The 20,032-nt window shown below is 38.6% G+C and overlaps 1 long non-coding RNA gene across 1 annotated transcript; it reads left to right on the plus strand.

Annotated features, from left to right (window-relative positions):
• Positions 1-14,763: 14,763 nt before the first annotated feature.
• Positions 14,764-18,365, plus strand: LOC136664728 (uncharacterized). The gene is made up of 3 exons (XR_010795172.1): positions 14,764-14,840; positions 16,550-16,613; positions 18,231-18,365. It is a non-coding gene; the product is annotated as an uncharacterized lncRNA (long non-coding RNA).
• Positions 18,366-20,032: the final 1,667 nt, after the last annotated feature.

The following is a 20,032-nucleotide window of genomic DNA, read 5'->3' on the forward strand; positions in this document are numbered from 1 at the left end:
AAGCTCCAACCCTCCAACCCTCCAAACTGAGACACTTGGTTTTCCTGAATGCCAATCTGCCTTCCAAAAAATAGTTGAAGAAAATGTTAAATCAGTTAAATGTTTGTTGACAGTTGTGGTTGTTTTAATCACTACCGTTGAATGCTGCTATTTTGCACTTTGCAGAGAATTTGTTTATTTTATTACCCAGAAATGTATGATTATTTAATTTAATAAGTTATTTTGTAATACCTACCTTTTAGGTTCCATTGGCTATACTTCAGAGTTTACAAGTGATTTTTTATTAAGGTGTTTAAATAAAAATCCAGTTATATATACAATTGAATGTGTGAGTGCAATCAGTGAGTTATTACAAGACAGCCATAAAAACAATTGGCCATTGTAACACTATTTATTATTTTTAATATTGAACAATAATATTTTGTCCATATAGTCATGTAAAATGTAGGTAATATTGTTCTGTACCAGTGGAAATAAGTGGTAAAACAAAGAGCCAATTAGGAGCCGAAAAGAGCCGAAATTCCCATCACTAATTGGAGCAGATTTATATTTGAACAGGCGCCTTAACGAAGGCTGAAAGAGGACCCACGGTGTCTGACTCACTGCCAAAACACGATAATCTCAGTGGCACCTTTTCAAAATTAAAGCATTTATTTGTTCCAGGCAAGCTACATTTTTCTGGTCTCTATTCTAATGTTCTTTTATTATGTTTAAGGGCTATTAGTGAATCCACTGTGAGTGGATGCTTTTTACTGAGTGAACTTTATAGGAAAACAGAAAGGCATTAATAAAGACAGGCTCATTAATAAAGAAATGCTAATTTCTTCAGAATCTTTGTACTTCACCTACAATACCTACACGCCCCACACACTGAGAAACACTGAAATAAACACAGAGTGTTGTGTTAAATATGAAATGAATAAAATATTAATTTTGACCATATTTAGTTCAGAGTAATGAGATTCTGCTCGAGCTGCTGAGCTCAGCTACAAAATATTTGAACTTGTCAGAGGTAAAACATTGTCTTTTATCAGTAATTTATTCTTAAACAGAAAAGTTGCCCTCAGAGAATCCACAGAGTCATTTATGACATTGATGGGAATCACCTCGTCACAGATTAAAGTTAAAAATGTACTTTTAAATTCTCAAAATTGGTACCAGCACAAACTGAGTTTTATTGTACAAGAGAATCATGTTTAGTAAAGGCTCTTTCTCTCTCTCTGTCTCTACAGCAGACCCAGCCCTGACCTATTTATTTTAATTTTCCACTGCAACTTAAGTAGCACAGTAATGTGTTTACAGCTACTGCTCCATTTGACGTGGAACTGAAAATTGGAAGAAGCAGCTGGTATATTAATACCTACATTACATCACCTCTAGCTTTCTGTTCTTTCCTCTTCTTTTTTTTCTGCTTTGGGCACCAAAAGGTAGTCTTTGTGACATAGTCACTGTGTTCTTCTGGTTAATACGGTGTTACACTCAGTCATGGAGCCCCTCCTTCCCCGCAGATAAATCTAACTGAAGGGAGAGAGAAGGGGGGATTGATTTTCTGAATAATGTCACACACGTAGCGGCATCACACAAAAAAAAATGTTAGGGCTTATATATTAACTATGAGCTTACCAAGTTGGGTGTTTATTGCAATATTTAGAACGAAAAAATCTAAACATTATTCATGCAAATAATGGGGGAAATGTTTTATCTCTATCTCCCCCATAGCGGGGCTCTTCGCTCTGCTTTCTAGTTCTGATACGCCATTTCATTCATTCATTCATTATCTGTAACCGCTTATCCAGTGGTGGGTCCAGAGCCTACCTGGAATCATTGGGCGCAAGGCAGGAATACACCCTGGAGGGGGCGCCAGTCCTTCACAGGGCAAAACACACACACACACACACACACCTACGGACACTTTTGAGTCGCCAATCAACCTACCAACGTGTATTTTTGGACTGTGGGAGGAAACGGAGCACCCAGAGGAAACCCACACGGACACGGGGAGAACACACCAACTCCTCACAGACAGTCACCCAGAGCGGGAATCGAACCCACAACCTCCCTTCCCCTGGAGCTGTGTGACTGCAACACTACCTGCTGCACCACCGTGCCGCCCATACGCCATTTCAACAACACAAAATTCCACTCTTTACACAGAATACAAGAAAATGGTCCATTAGTATATTACCATATTAGTTAGCATGCAAAATTTTCTAGGATCAATTGGATTTAATGGAAACATCAGTTGACGATGGAGAGAGAATCAACACTACAGGGAATCCTCTGCTGGAAAAGTGGATTCGTAGATCTGATAAAGCGTGTGCACCTTTTGTGCTCCTGAGATCTTGAAGAGAACCCAAATCTGAGACAGACCACAACAGCAGCTGTTTCCTTGTTGTAGTCCTTATCTCCAGAAATGACAGCCCTTTTGAATACTGGCACAATTTCTGTCCACTTTCTCAGGCTTGCACACACAGCACAGAGATGCTCATCTTCAGCAGATAGTGCAGTAAGTCATGTACTTAATGAGAAAACGTTCTTTCATGTGAAAAGACAGAAAAGCTTCTGCTCTAAAGAAATTGACACTTTTTCTAAAGAATACAAATTTAATTAAAGCCTGTTTTTTGTAAAAGAGTGATTCTGTTTGTGAATTGTAGGTTGAAACACTGCCCCATGCTTTTCCTCTAAACTGAGTAATTGTGACTTAAACAACGACTTTGACTCAGGAAACTAACATGGTCCTATGGTGAGATTTTAATCATCATGGATATTATTTTCGTTACAGACAAAAATAATGACAACAAAAAATACACAAAAATATTTACTTACTGTAGAAAATTATTTAGTAAATGTGTATGTAATATATTATTATTGTAGACACTATTAAAAAGAAAACACAAGGATATATTAAACATACAATGGACCAGGGCGATGACATGACTTTTCTCAGAACCGTTCTAAATATTATGTTTTTTCATCTACAGCCCTAATATTTTCAGCACATTATTTGATAAGACTTGCAGAGAGAGCCAAGAAGGACAGGTAAAGTAGTAAGACTTGTAGTATGATATAATGAATGTGTAACGCCACGAAGAGGACGGCCGCACGCACCCTCAGAATGACCTTCTGAGATGAGGCCTCAGGAGAGACCTGCATGGACGTGTCTCTCTCTCACAAGGCGGCAGATCAGCGACGACGAAGAATCCCCACAGAGACCTTCAGCTCCGACGGCTGCGTGTGAAAGCCTCGGGAGAAAATGAACGCCCGCGGTTGCAACCTACAAGGCTGCAATTCTCCAGGAAGTCATGCCGGAAGGCACTGTCAGCGACATGCTCCCTGTCCATCTCTGGATATGTAAGGTCATACGGTCTCTTGTCTTTCATGGCTCATGGGTTGGTACTGAAAGTTTGCTGGGATAAACAATAGCCTTTCTTAGAACTTAGGGTAATAATTATCATAGAGAAATTCCCTCATATTTTAATTTCCCTGTTCCCTCATATATCGCTGTAATCCATTTTATTATATGAATGTCTAATCAATATTCATTATTTGAGATTACAATTAATAAACCAGTTGTGTGATAAAACCAATCCTTGGTTATTTGTGTTTGTGTGTGTGTGCACCTTTCTTGTATGGAATTATAACTTCTAGTTCAGATTCCATTTCAGAGTCAAGAACCCACGGTGGGTCAATGAGCATAATTCATTAATAATAGTTCATTCTAGTTAATCCTGCTCTATAATATGTGAAGATGACCTACTTGTCTAAGCTAAAATGAAGACAGGTAAGGGCACTACATATTAGTTAATGGCACCCAAACATGGAGCTTAGCAAAATGAATTAAATAATTAATTATTAATAAAATAATAATTAATGATCATTGACTCCGCTATTTAGTGCTAATGCCACCGCAAGGTGTGCATACTATTTCCACTACAGACTTGCACCCACAGCACAGAGATACTCATCTTCACCAGGCAGATAGTGAGAACAGATAGTGCTGCTTAGTGCAGTACACCATGTACTTAATGAGAAATGTTCTTTCATGTGAAAACAAGCAGAAACACTTTTACTCTACAACAGAACACACTATTTCTAAATAAAATTACAATTAAATTACAGCCTGTTATTTAAATGACTAATTCTGTTTGTGTAATTTGTTGGCAACACACAACCGATGTGCCTGTTATAGCTAAGAGTCAAATTTGTTTCAGGTCATCGTAAACCCGTATAGAGACTGTTTTGTTAATGTCAATAGTGCACTAATTACAACAATGCATTACAGTGGGCTATTGTTTAATCTCACCAGTTGGCCAAGTGTGTCCTGGATTTCATTTCAACCTAAAAATATAGTTTATGCCTAAGTTATAGTTATAAACTATTAAATAATAAAAAGATGTGTTTCTACATGAGGGGTCTGTTGACATATTTACATGCGGTGACTTCTGTAGCATATAATTATCATAAATGCTAGTGCTATTTTTGTCATGGCAGGTTTAAACACTGCCCCAGGCTTTCACTTTAAACTCAGTAATATGTAACTTAAACAACAACTTTGACTCAGGACCCTAACATGGTCCTATGGTAAGATTTTAATGGTTATTGAATTTGTTTTATTTATAATCAGAATGTATAATGACAACAAAAACTACACACATTACTTACAATAGAAAACTATTTAGTAAAAGAATATATTTAATATAGTACCACTATTATTATTACACTTTTTATTATTATATGCACAATAAAAGAAAGCACAAGGATATATTAAACATACACAGGACCAGGGCTCCAAAGAAAGCTTTAATAATTGAAGTTATGTAATAACATAATTTTGGGAGTAGGACCACGGCCGAACTCCTCCTCTCAGCTCTATATAAACCCTGCAAACTCACGTCATTTCCACGTTGGACAAACTTGCTCCCACCTCCACCTCGTCTCCACATTTTTCTCGTATTCATCTATCCAACACGGGGTCCAGCTTCATATGCTTTCATAAGCCACCATGAACTCAGCCCCAAAGACTTCCTCCTCCCTGTTTCAGCCTTTACGGCCAGTGTCTGACCATTAATAGATTTATTTCCTTCAGCATGGACAGCACCATTCAACTCAATACTGCATGTTTTGGACGAATGTTTCTGTTTATGAGCCCTTGGTCTCACACAGTACAGCAGAGGTCAGCACAGCTCACAGCTCAGACTTGACTTTGGATTTTCCCTTTCCTTTATATAAAGGCCCCTGGCTGGCTCGGCAGTTGTTGGAATGAGGTGATCAGAGAGGCTGTTGAGAATAAATTTGAAAGAATATAAAGGACATATAATTATTTATAAATTAAGCACTCTATTATTACGATTAAGCACGGACACCGATTCATACTTTTGGACATTTTGTGTAGCCAATCCACCTACTAAAGTAATTTTGGACCATGGGAAGAAACCCACGCAGACATGGGGAGAACACAGCAAACTCCTCGCAGATAGTCAAACAGAAAGAGACTCAAAACCACATCCTCAGGACCTGGGAGCTGTGTGACGGCGGCACCACCTGTTGCACCACTGTGCCACACGATTAAATGCATGGCTAAATATAATATTTTATGAAGAAAAATACAAGTCCTGCCTTCCATCACAAATGGTGTGATCCATTTTCTTTCCCTGAAGCCGTGCTGAGAGCAAACACACACTAGTGCCAGTTTTTTGATGCCCAACTCCTAACTTGTCCTGTGTGTGTGTGTGTGTGTGTGTGTGTGGGTGGGGGAGGGGTGTGTGTGTTTAGGTATGTGTGCATGCTCATGTGTGTGATCCAGGCTCATGTGACAGAGTAAGGTCACAATGAAGTGAATTGAATGCCCACAGCAGTGTGACCAGATGTTTTTATCCCTCATTATGTTTAATTTTAATACAATTTCTTTTGTGCTAAAGTTTTGCAATGGTTTAGCATTAAAGGGAGTAGTCTCAGATTGGCTGTGTCTGTTTAGGCAAGTGTTTCCCGTACCCAAAAAGTCAGATGTTCTTCCTTCAGTGTGGGATGTTTAAATTTGGGAGTCAGATTTAAATGTAGTTTATTTTTGATGGGTGGAGGTGGTGAAGGAGAGAGTGCTTGTCTCGTTAGATGCTCAGCACTCCTAAATCTCTGATCCTAGAATCTCCCATGGTCACATCTACTCTTAGAAAACTGAAGTGAAATGACATGCTTTCTGATCATTGTACATCTGTACATATAGTGTAGCTGTGGTATTTTCAGTATGAGTTATTGCTAACAGGAAAAGGGGCCCAAGAGGAAGAGAAGCTTGTAAGGCACAGACATCAGAACCTCAGAGCATCGTCTGAACACAGCAGCAGTGCCCACCCCCTGCAAACTGAACATTTCAACAAGGATTTAGTGAAATCAAAATGCTGAGACCTCTTCTCGTCTGTATTCTCTGTAAATTAATTTTTCTTCCTTTAAGTTTGAGCATTAATATTTTTTCAGCAGAAATATTGACACATTAAATTAATTGCATGTGTATGTGCAGCTCAGCAATTAAATGTTCTACAGCAAATAATTTTTTCTTGGAATCAGAGCCACTTGAATGCCTCTTTGAAGCTGAAAGTGAAAAGAAATTACAACTCACAATAATTAAATTATTAGAACCTGCTTCACTCATAAACATCACGACTTGTACACAACTATATACCGTATACACCTTTTTGTATATTATCATGGAAAAACATTTTTGCACATAGTTTTTAATGTTTAAATCCAAATTCTATAAATTCTGATTTCTATTTTCTGCATTTTTTTAATCACTGACTGAATTATTATGAGTGAATAGACTTATTACACACCTTCGTCTAGTGACACCGTATGCTCTGTATTGTGTGTTACTGGTTTAGTGAAATCTCACCCACTCTCAGTTAAGACAATCCAGAACACTAAAGCACATTAAACAATAAAAGTTCTTGTGCACTGTTACTAATTTGAGTGTACGACACATTATAATCAATTTTTAAATAATCTAAAGAATCATTTCAGTTCATCCGAAAGTCATTTTGATTGCACTTTATTGTGTATCCAATGATGCATATATAATGGAACGTCTGATACGCAATCATTTCCAGAACAGCTGTGATTTTGTGTAAAATACATTTAAAATTGTGTTATTTTTTTAATTACTTAAACTTTTATTACAATAACAAAATCACAAAAAGATGTCCAATGCTCTCTCTGAAGAACTCGATTGTATTTCTCGACAAAAGTTGGGATGGAGATGAGTTTTCTGTTGGGCTCCATGACCCCGCTGTAGGAGACGGATTGGGACTGCAGGCCAGCTGGCACGTGAAGCCCTGGAGCTGTGTCTACAAAACCACATTGAATTGTCTAAGAGTCCCATGCAATGGGCAAAGATGCACCACAAATACCATGACAATTTCAGAAGGCTCAACAGTGAAGTCTGACATCGCAGACCAACCCCTTCCAAGCCAGCTTTACAGTCCTACCTTACCCTTTACCATCAACAGCTATACATTCACACTGGCCTCCCTGGTGACTAAGGCTGTACCTAGCCCCACTGGCACCGTTAATGTATGCTCAGTGCCACCAGTTCCAAGTGAACTTTATGTGCTGCATCACCAACAATCACAATGGCATCTCTACAGTGCATTTCCCAAGTAATCTGTGCTCTTCTTATCCACAACCACTGACTAGACCTTTCAGGTGTTTCTGATAACTCCTTCAGAGCTGCCCCTAGTTTCCGGCCCCTGGTGACGAACTGCACAAGAAGGGATGTGGCCGACTTGGCTACAAATCCCCTAACACCTATCTCCTCTATTCTTAGTTCTTTCACATGTCCTAAATTATTACATCAATATAATGCTTCTTTACCTTCCAGATACTAAAACAAGACACTAAAACAAATACAATGGCAAAAACCTTAAGATCAATAAAAGTAATGGAGGCATAGATGGAATTCATATGGAATTCAAAATTCATTCATTTTCTGTAACCACTTATACAGTTCAGGGTCACGGTGGGTCTGGAGCCTACCTGGAATCACTGGTCGCAAAGCGTGAACAGACACTGGAGGGGGCAACACTTCTTAACAGGCACACTCACACTTTTACACCTATGGACATTTTGAGTCACTAATCCATCTACCAACATTTTTGGACCGTGGGAGGAAACCCTCGCAGGCACAAGGAGATAACAACAAAACCTTCAAACAGTCACCTGGAACAGGACTGGAACCCATAACCCCAGGACCCTGGAGCTGTTTGACGATTTGTGGTCAGCTGAGCCTTATCACAACAACATTTACAAACATGAAATCCAGTTCAGAATCACTGCCCTCAAAGATAAAGCTCAAATTGAAGCAGCTCCAGAGTCATTAGTTACACACTCCTACACAGGACCGGCTCTCTGCAGTTCTAGAGAGTGTGAGACTGACATCACTGATAAAAAAAAAACCTAGAGAAACAGTTGTTTAAATAATCTCCAAACTTTTTGGACTTTGCTGTGTGCATGGACCTGCCCTGACTGTCAGCTGTGTATCCGCAATCAAACAAACAAAAAGCAGAGCACTGAGCACACACTACTCTGGTGGATGTTCCTTCTATGCTTACAGTGAAGTGATTCAGACCATGGAACTAGAATATTCTATAAAGATTTCAGCCTTAGTATGACCCTGTCCCAAAGTTTTTGGAGTTTCTTGAAAGCATCAGTTTCTAAATGTGTTTGTATTTAGAAAAGGAAACAACTATAGTCTGTATTTTTGGAAATCTATTGTTTTTGTACATTTGTTGTTAAAAAAGAGACATCACAGGTTCTTGTATTTATTACGTTATGAAACACCCCAATTTGTCTAAAAACAGGTTTATATCATTTGAATAATGTCAGTTTAACACTTTGTCTATGAACAACTGCAGTAACATACACTGAATGTCCAAAGGTGTTTTAAGAACTTCTGTAATGATAGAATTTACCTACTTTATGGTGCTTCCACCATGGGAACAGAAGTGAACACACCGTTTGAAAACAAGCACTGACCAACAGAATTAAACTCTCTAGAGCAGCTGCACATGAGGTCCACAAGCTCAGTGCCAAGCATTAGTTCCACCAGTAAATTCCACCAGATTTGGGCTGTGAAGCAGTGGAGCTGTGTTTTCTGGAGTGATGGAGCCTTGTTTGTGAGGCAGAAAGAATAATCCAGAATCAGTAATTGACCTCACTAATACGTGTGTAGCTAAATACCATCATATTCTCACAAAGTTTCTAAAATCTAGTGTAAAGCCTTCAACAACTCCTGATTGGTGCCCTTCATTTTAAAAGAAAACACATGTCAAGAAACATTAGACCATACAGTGCAAGTGAATGAAAGGTCAATGTGCTGCACCAAACATGACCAAAATTTCATGGGACAAAGTTACACATCTAAATATACAACATCAACTAAAAGGTGAATAACTGTCTCACAGAACAGTGTTTTCTTTTATCACTGCTTTCAACAACTCTTCTTTATTTCAGTAATCAGTGCTGTTGGAGAGACCTGATTGGTGGGTAAGTTGTTTCAAGAGTAAAATTTAATTAATATATAGTGTAAATGTGTACGGAGCCCTGGAGGGGACATGGGTAAAAAAAGATAATAATTCAGTGAACGATTTACAATTAGTTCACACGTTTTAATTAATACAGTGATTGAATTGCAATTTGAGCGCACGATTTAGTTCATTCGAGTGAAGGAATTAGTCATTTGTGCGCATGAATAACTAATTAATTCACTGGGGACTCCGTAAAAGCCAGCTGCCTTTTTCCCAAAACTCTTATAATGTTTGTGCCCTGGCAGCAGTCACTGCACATGAAGTAAAATGACCTTATTTAGTCCATGAAGACAAAAGATATCAGTTCCGTGTTTATCACACTGTGTACGTATGGATTATTAAGCAAATGTATGGAAGTGTTGAAGTAAACGGCGTGCATCATCTTTTCGGCTGAGCACTAGTAGCTCATAGCTGTCATTTAAACAAAACTACACCAAAATAGAGTAATTATTTGCACTGGATCTAATTCCAATGCCCTACATTTCACACAGACGTCCTGTTTATAACTTAGGAGCCATGGATATATTTACATAATTCCTGTGAACGTTGGTAAGGCTCATATCTGTTTCTGTCCAGCGGGTGCTGCTGAGCCCCTCCACCGTCACAAAGCACTCACAGGCGGACACACTTCACCTGGGCCAAGGCCGTTTAAGCAGCCTAGCTCTGCTGGCCATTGAGAGGACACTAGTCAAGTCCCTGGAAAAGACGCCTTGTTGGTACGACAGGGTCACAGATCATTTTCTTTAAAAGGAACAGAGGGTAGAATTTACGTATAAATAAACCGACACATTTTATGATGTAGGCCGAAACTGAGCTTCCCCTCCTGGTCTATATACATAAATGAATTATGTGAATGACATACGCAAGTAGCAGCCTCAGTGGGTACTGCACTAAGAAAAATAATAAGTGATAAAACAAAGCCACATGTGAGATATATCTATTTACATAATGATTCCAGGTAGGCTCTGGACCCACAGCGACCCTGAACAGGATAAGCACTTACAGATAATGAATGAATGAATGAATGTTCATTAATCCATTGATTCTATTCATTAACAGACACCTTACAGAGCCCTGTACTGTCCTCACCCTCTGCCGTCTCTCCAGGAGAAACTGTTCAGATCAAATGTACTTCACCCATCCCAGAGTACATTTCTGCAGACTACCGTTTATACAGAGATGGGAGAACTATACAAACCCAAACAGCTGTATCTTCAACAACATTTAGTTTCACAGTGGACTCCTCAAGTCAAGGCCAGTACAGCTGTGACTATTCCTACTGGAGACGTCCTTCTATCAGATCATCCAGGAGCAACTCTATCAGCATTACTGTGGGTAAGGGCACACACAATGACTCAGTACATTTTAAAACAGTTCGAAATCGTAGTGACTTCAGCCAAATTTACTTTACAATATTATACCCCTTTACCACAAGTAAACACATTGTCTGGCATGTCATTTGGGTAAACAGTGCACCATGGAGTAACTTATGGAGAGAGTAGAAAACCACCCACTCCCTCCCCATCCCTGCTGATTTCACTACAGTGAAGTAATAATTAATTACACTAGGTGGCTCCCTAGGAGCAAAAGCCCATATCTTACCTAGAGTTCCTTTAACATGGAAAGGAGAGTTTTAATACGAAGTTAACTGAAGCTGACATGCAGGGTACAGAGCGTGTGTTAGTGCAACAAAGAGCAGAACACAACACGACTGTTAACACTTCTGAACTTAACGGTGAAAAGAAATGATAAACAATAGCACAGTTCACTAGGTTCCTGACAGCTCCACTACAAACAAACTGCTCCATTTAATGAACAGAAAGGTCTGAGAGATGGAGGCAGGTTCTGCAGAGACCTTGAGTGTGGGTTGTGTCTAGTTGTATAAAGACAACTGTACTTGGCATGAACTAGCATTCCTTTATGTTTAAATATGCCTTCAACATACACTCGTGGTATGAGAAGAAACTGTTTGACTTAGAGGAGAGAATGTTTTTCTAGTTACTTCTTACAATCAGAAGTGCAGACCTCCTCTTTATGAGGAGATTAAACTAAGAGAGAACAATGAGGAACAGGGAGGAGACGGGGAAATGCTGAGGTGCCCCGTCAGGGAGAAAGGAACACAGAGTTGGAAATTTATATTAAATAACAATGTAAGGAGGGGCTTTAAGAATGATCATCTTCCCAAAGACATTTACAGGGTGCCCCTAAGGACACAGAAAAAAACACCCATCTGAAAAATACTGATCCAGTTTTAGACACAAGATTTAAGGCAAGAGCAAAACCTGTTTGGCCACGGTTCTCCACCTGTTTCTAAAATTGTATCACCATCTTTTATAGGGGTGTCTTCTGTCTCTTACTTTTGGGACGCCCTGCACTAGGTGCATTAGGTTGTAGACGGAGGGGAGAAACTACTCACAGTATTTGGGCCTGTATTCTGCGTGGGAGTGAGTCCCCCAAAAGAAATCTGAGTGGATTAAACTGCTGTTCTTGGGTTGTTCTGAGATGAGTGTTGAATTTTATATGAATGGACAGCATGAAAGGAAATGTTCCACACTTGATCTAGTCGTACTCCAAAAGGAACACCAGAGTGCACTTGTAATTCTGTTAATATAAATCAGTCACATTTAGACACATCTTGACAATTGTTTTGTTAAATCTCATGGTAAAACCTGTTTCTTTTCCAGTAACTCTACACACTCCACACATCTCTCTCCATTCCTCAAGAGAGGTCACATGGGGAGAGAAGGTTGATATCAGCTGCTCTGTAGAAACCAAGTTCACAGGTGGATCCTTCTCTCTGAGAAAGAGCTCTGGGTCATTTAGAGAAACCAAGAGTGGGACCTCAGTCACCTTCAGTTTAACACAAGTGGACTTTGCTCATGAGGGGTTTTACTACTGCCAGTACCAGACCAGAGTCTCCAGTCGAGATTTCAGCTCTCCTCAGAGCAGCTCTGTCTGTTTCTCTGTTGTGGGTAAGATGGGTCTTGTTTGTAGTTCCTGTCAAATCTGAGCCATCATTTGCTTCATATTCGAGTCCCTCTTGTTTTCAGTGAACCTGCTGCAGCCCAACATCTCTTTCAGTTCTTCTCCTGATGGAGACTCCCACTGGTGGCTTCAAAGCTCAGAGGTGACCAGGGGACACAGCTTCTCCATCATCTGCTTCACAGAGCCACAGTATCCAGGGGGATCCTTCCACTTGGAGTTCAGTGGATCCAGCTTCACCAGAACACAGTCAGCTGTGAATCACTCAGCCTCCTTCTTCTTTCCTGAGGCAAATTTCACCCACCAGGGAAACTACAGCTGTGTTTATGAAGTAGCCGTGTCTACACGCACCTTTACCTCCAGTTCCACTCCATTACTGAGCGTCACAGTGAAAGGTAAAGTCTAATAAAGTACTAATATTTGTTCGTTATGCTCCTAAATGTGAAGATAGAAATTTGAAGTGGGGTAAGTTTTGATGGTGATTTCTGTTACTCATATTAGTGCTAATCGCCATTTACTTCATAAAGAGAAGCAAAAAACAAGAAGTTCATCAGATGGATGTTAATATGGATCCCAGACATCGTAAGTACAGACTTTTCTGAATTTATAATATATTCTTCTTCTATCATCACTTAATAATTATAATATATTAATATATAATATATAATAATATAATATTATTATCATAATTTACTTCATTTACATCATTTATGTAGCAGGTAGTGTCTCTGTCACAGCTCCAGGGTCCTGGAGATTGTGGGTTTTGAGAGGGAGAGTCATGGGCCCTTACTTTTTTCAGAAATGACTTTCCTCAAAAGCTCTTGATATTATTATTATTTTTTAATTTTTAAACATTAAATACAAAAATTTTATTTCCTTTCTTTTAAATGTCCAATATTGGAAAAAAAAATTAAAATAAAAATGTGCACTTTGTAATAAATTATTCAAGAAATATTATAAATAAAAAAGTATTTCATTTACTCCGTTCACTGCGTCCATGTTAATGCTTGATGTTAATGGTGTTGTGTGGTTCTTAGTTCTATTTATTTTGACTCTGAGCAACCTGCTACAGAAATAAAAAACAGAAATATCATCAGACGGAATTAAAGATGGATCCCAGACATTGTTATTATTGACATTTCTGAATTCATAATTAATTTTTACTGCTGACGTAATGAATAATATATTTAATGTTTTCAGTTTCCAAACATTTTGCAATTTACAATTATTCACACCCCCCGCCCAATGTCAGACACACACACTTCTTCTGCAGGTGCCAAAAACACGTTTGGAAGAAATGGACCAAAGAATGAAAGATGAAGGTTACTACAAAAATGAAGACACCATTTTCATGAAGTAGATTTTACATAAACATTGACAAAGAAAATGTAGCAGTGGACAAAAACAATGCAGGTGATCAAAGAAACGCTGTGTAAATATCCTGAAAAATTCAGCTATATGGACTGAGGAGGCAGGGGATGAGACGATGATGAAGACGATTATGAAAATCAGGAAGCCATTGTCCATCAGGAAGAGGACTCAATGAGGACTATGTTGATATAGACGCAGAGGCAGAGAAAACTGCAGTGGACAATGACTATGAGGATGAGCAAATGTATGCAAATGCGTAGCATGAGAAATAAAGTGTTGCTTTAACTCAAGTTAACACACTTCAACACACACTGGAATGTAACATATTAATATTTTTTAATGCAAATTCATTATTTTACTCCATTTGGCCACATCTTCCTCCCATATTTCACACTTTTTACAGATTATAGTGAGACATTTGCGGATGAATATATTAATGTAAACGCAGCGCTGCTACTGTTGAGTTCAGGAGGTCTATTATATTTTATATATGCTGAAATATGTATGAAATATCATAACAAACTCTGACTCTCTGTCTCTCTCTCCCTCGAGCACCTGATTTCATGTTTGAGTCAATAGCTGCACTGTAGTTTTAATTTTCTTTATTAAAGTGTCTGTGTCTGAAGCTCTCCCTGAAACTTTTACTGAGGAAAATAAGAGATTCTAATTAAAAAATCATAAACTACACTGAGATATTATAATAAAGTTTTTTAAAAAAGCAGTCAGTCATTCTGTCTAATGATTCTTCATCGAGTTATAAAAATGTCATTATACTGACACCTAGTGGCCTGGATTTGTCAGAGATTCTGTAGTAAATCTATTATAAACACAGCCATACTCCACATGGCGGACCTGTATATGGAGCATAAACTGGTTTCTTCAGGGACTACAAAGCAATTTGATGCTTCATCTCATGTGAGTAGCACTTTGTAGATAAATGTAGATAATTCTTTGTAGCAAATTCGTTACATTAAATAAACATAAATACTTATTTTCTTAAACATATTTTGGTAGTAATGAACTGCTCTTTTAAAAAGAAACCACACACACGAGCTTTAGCTAAAATAATACTCTGAAGTGTGAGTGGCCAATGCAAGGCATGGTGTAGACAATGGTGGGGATCTGCTGTGCTTTTCATCAACAGCTGCAGATCAAGACTAATATAGAGCACTGTAATGTGGCAAGAACATAAAGTGGATGTGTATGAGCTTTGCACACAGAGGGTGTCATATGGACCAGGAACAAGGGCGTAGCACCAAATTCTGGGCCCTATGCACAAGCAGTGCCCAGGGTCCCCCTCAAACAGAATGATTAAAAGCTGTAACAGTGAATGCCATGAGGTTTCCTAACATCATAGGCCTGCACAGAAGTTGAGCACTTTTGCGGTTATGTAAACAAAACTGTATTTAGAGTTTACCTCGGATTACAGGTAAGGCGTCATGCTATTTCTAATTTTGTGTTAGGTGTTTTTTAGCACTAACAGTCGCGGTGGTATTAAAGTGTTTTATAACAACTGGAGGTCATTTAATTAAACACGAACTCCTTTTAACATTGCAGGCTATTTGCTTTCACATTTGTGCTCACATTTCTTGGGAAAGAAGTTTGGTAACAGTTTCTTTTTTGTCTTTTTCCAACATCTTTTCCTTTCTGAAAAGTGGATTTAGTTTTCTTGGGCATCGTCTTCCACAGCACGGATACAATGAGAACTGCCTTCAGCAGAATGAACTAAGTTAATAAAAATCCCTGTGAAGGCGGACTAAACCATTTAGTACAAGGGGTGAGGGTGTCTGTCCTCAGACACTGTATGTAGGCTAGAACACAATTCAATCCATCAATCAACCGACTTATTTACACAACACATTATATTTACATTAGTTACACTACATTAGTTAGTCTCTATGCCTCAGTACAGAACTAAGTCTTCTGAGACTATGGAGGTTAAACCAAAGTGTCACGGGGACGTGATGAGTGGATTTACGGAGGCGGACACACTCTACAACACAGATAGTTTTAATATATAGTTAACACAACAAACGAACTTGACGAGAAACGGACATCCAACCCCGCCCACATCCAACTCCGCCCTCTCTCCACGTCAGAAGCCACGCCCGTGCCCAGTGACTTTCTGTGTGCCAAATGGTGCTCTAGTCACTATATAGTACACTTTCTTAAGGTAGTGCCCGAAATCGTTCCCTACCCTCGTGAATTCGAACACAGCTCACGCTCGCGCCCAAAAAACGCTCAAACAGAATTTTTTAACGGAAAAAGTAACAGCGCACGTTATGTCGGTGAGTAAAAAACATTTAGTTTGTAAGTATAATTACAAAGCTCGTTGTTGTCAGTGTTTTTGCTAGATACACGAACAAGTTATAAATACGTTATTTCAGTATGTACCAGTAGGGTCGAGGATAAATACACGAATATTCAACTGCGGCACGCGTGTCGTATGTGGTTGATTTAGCCAAATATTTAACACACAGAAAAAACTTGCTGATAATATTGCCTCTGTGTAAGTAACAAGACTTTTGACTTAAAGAAAAGCTCACAAATGTAGTTACTATGAACATTCATATCACAGATAAACTGTAATCTCCTTTAATGTTTTATTGTTTTATTTTTTTCAGCATCCAGCCCACGTTCAGGCCACTTTTGACCCTTCAATGTTCAATGTTCTCAGCTGTATCTATGGTATGTTTCAGTATGCACTCTACATGGCCCTTGGTTGGCCTTTTGACTTCAGTCAGGTGATTACTTCAGATTATGACTTTTTTGAGGATACATTTCCAGTGAGGCTTTAAACGGCATTTTAAACTTTGTCATTTGTCTGTTAGAGTGACATCCCACAGCTCCGCAGGTGGTGGTGCCGGTTACTTTTAGGGAGCATGTCACCTGCAAGGTATATACACCTGTTACTGAAACAAAAATATTTACACACACATGCAGCTTTCTCTTCAGACACATTGTACATTGTACTGTGATGGTGTGCATTTTGGAGAGACCAGTTCTTAAAGGCGTTGTATTGAGTTATTTAAATTGGTTTTGTTTGATTGGTATATTGCAAACAACGTAATGTTTGTAAATGTAGCCGATAAACCTAATTTTCAATTAGCTTACATCATTGATATTCCAACTGTACTTTAGAATAGTGAGCTCTAATGTACAAGGAAAGGCCAGTAAGCACAAGAAGGGAAAGACTGAGGAGCTTTCAAGGTCTGATGGTTTATTTGAATTTCTAAGGGCACATGTCAGTGTGTAACTAGTCTGACTTATAAGCAGTTATTTATAGCATCTGATGAGCTCAAATTAGATGACATGGTCCATTGTTAAATAGTATTTATATTAATTTCGGTCTGGATTTCAACTTGTTTTTTTCTGTTAACAGTAAAGGAGATAGAATGTTTACCATCTCCATTGAGCAGGTGTTTATGTGTCTGTTCTTGAAGCTGAACTGGGCATTTCAACTTTCATTTTGTTTAATGTGCAATAACCTTCACAAATGAGAAAACTGTGGTTTGTTTTAAAAAATTAATTGGAATGTAGGTTTTGTGGTAAATTTATATTTAGCTGTTTTGTTTCACTAAATTTAAATAAACTGTAAAACAATGTCTGCACTCTTCTATAACGTCTTTAACAGATGCCCCTCACAGTCCTGGAGTAGATTCTATTAGAGGGTGTCCTGGAAGAGGGTGACCAAGCTTTTTTAAAGCTCTCACTGGTGTAACCTCTTCCGGGACACTGTTGGAAGACAGTCATTCTGAGCCCAAGCACATTTTCAGTGGCTTGACAGTGAGTATAAAGGGCATTATTGTATTTCAGTAAACTTTATTTTAAGATGTGTGTATTCCTTATAAGAAGAGGTGGTAATCTGATTATTAATTCTCAAATTCGACACATACAGCTGTTGTGACTTGGAAACTCTACAGCACAGAATACAAACAACAGTTTAGCACAATGTATCTACTGGAGTGCTGCCTGTGCTGTAGAGGGACATATGAAGACTTCTTACCGGGTTTGTGAACTGCGTATGAATTTTGAGAATTGTTTCTTTTGCCAGTGGTTGCAAAAAAGTTGACAAATAAATGTTTTATGATCAGAAGATTTTGTTGGAATTTTGCAGTCAAACGCAGTGTTGCTGGCTTTGATAATAATAATAAATACATTTTAATTATACAGCATTTTTCAAGGACTCAAAGCATTGTGCATGCATTATGATGCAGAGTACAAAGAACATCAAAAGACAGACAAGATAAGGAAGTAAAATAACATATTAAAAGTATGCTTCTGTTTTTTATTTGTTGTCCACAGGCTGCTTTGGTCATGGGAGACGTGGGGAACTTGTGGGGTATTACAGTGAGGACATGCATCCTGGGTTCTGCAGCCCATTCTGCCAACAAGTTTATGAAGATTTGGTTGTGTGAATGAGCCAATGCTTGTGTGGGGTGTGATTGTATGTATGTATATATATATATATATATATATATATATATATATATATATTGTAAAAGCTTGAAAATGAAAAAATAAAACTACTGTGCCAGTTTTTCCTTGTCTTTAATACAGACTGCACACCCGTGACTTAACCACATTTTAGAGTTCTACATGCCAGTTGTGTAATGTGTTTCTCTTTCTTCTTATTGAAACCAATCCTGCACAACTGAACATCTGAACATGTATTATATATTTTATTGCAGCATTTTCTTCACTTGGACATTTGGAATATTGTCATTAGCATCATTATCTCTTTAGCTAATTACCCTGAGATATCTCTAACCACTCACAGGTAGTAATTATTAGTCATTATGAAATAAGTGGTACCTCTAATATTTGTGAATACTTATTTGTCTGAAACGCAAAACACAGACGTTTAAATACATATGAAAATTGTATAAGCTTCTAATAAATTGTATGCAGACAAACAGCATCACCTATGGAAATCTGTGTGTTCTTAAAATGAGAAGATGTTCATGACCAGGCAGGGATGAGTATTTTTTCAAGGCACTGTACACTTAATAACACTGGATTTTATTATTATTTTGCAGTCAGCTGTGCACTACATAACCATCCATCATGTCATAGTTGGCATAACATTACCACTCGTTGTGGCTGAGAATAACCATTATGAATAACAAAATTAACGATTTTTGGGACAAGATATTAACTGAATGGAGAACAATATTTTAATGAATCCTGAACGATATCCTCCGTTCACCCTACCATTCATAATAATAGTCTGCCAAACAATGACAAAAGTTAAATCAAATCAGGTATAAATCAGAGAGATGCCCTCAGCGGAAAAACAAAAAAGCACCTGAACAGTATAATAATGAATAAAAGACGTTATATGCGTATTTAATGTGCTAAACATGTCTGCGTTCAAGTGCCACACTGCTTCTTGAACACGTCAGTATTAGAAGGCGTGGCTGGATATGGGCGGGGTTGGATGTGGGAGGAATTGGATGTCCAACTCCACCTTCCTACAGGCTGCAGTGAGAAAACTACAAATGACATAACACAAACGAGTAGGAATGACTACGGCTAGAACAGAGCAAAACAACAACAGAACCCAAACACAAACAACACAATGACCGATAACAGGAAGTGAGGGAAGAGGACTTAAATACATGAACTAACAAGAAACACCTGACACAGATAATGACAAAGAGGCGGAACAAAAGGTGGAGCTAGAGTGGAACGAGGGCGGAGATAGGAAAAACAACAAACAGACAGAGCCACATGGAAGGAGAAAACAAACAAGAAAGTGCCAAGATGTGACAGATGCCCCCCCCCCCCCACCCAGAAAACTAAACTCCCCAGGAGGGGCCAGAAGAAACAAAAACGTGAAACCAAAAGACTCAGGACAAGACAGGAAATGGAACAGGGAACAAGGAACTAGACTTAAACGGACACTGGACAGAACTAGAAAGAAGAGACGGGGAACGAGAGAAGACAGGAGACAAGGCAGGAGCAAACACACGTGACTGGACTTTTGATTGAACACTAAACGGGGACTGAGACGGAACAGGAGCAGATACACGTGACAAGACAGGTGATGGGACTGGGAACTGGGAATGGATAGGAAACTGGACAGAGGGTTTATCTGGTGACTG

This window comes from Hoplias malabaricus, chromosome 13, assembly GCF_029633855.1.
Source record: "Hoplias malabaricus isolate fHopMal1 chromosome 13, fHopMal1.hap1, whole genome shotgun sequence".
Taxonomy (NCBI): domain Eukaryota; kingdom Metazoa; phylum Chordata; class Actinopteri; order Characiformes; family Erythrinidae; genus Hoplias; species Hoplias malabaricus.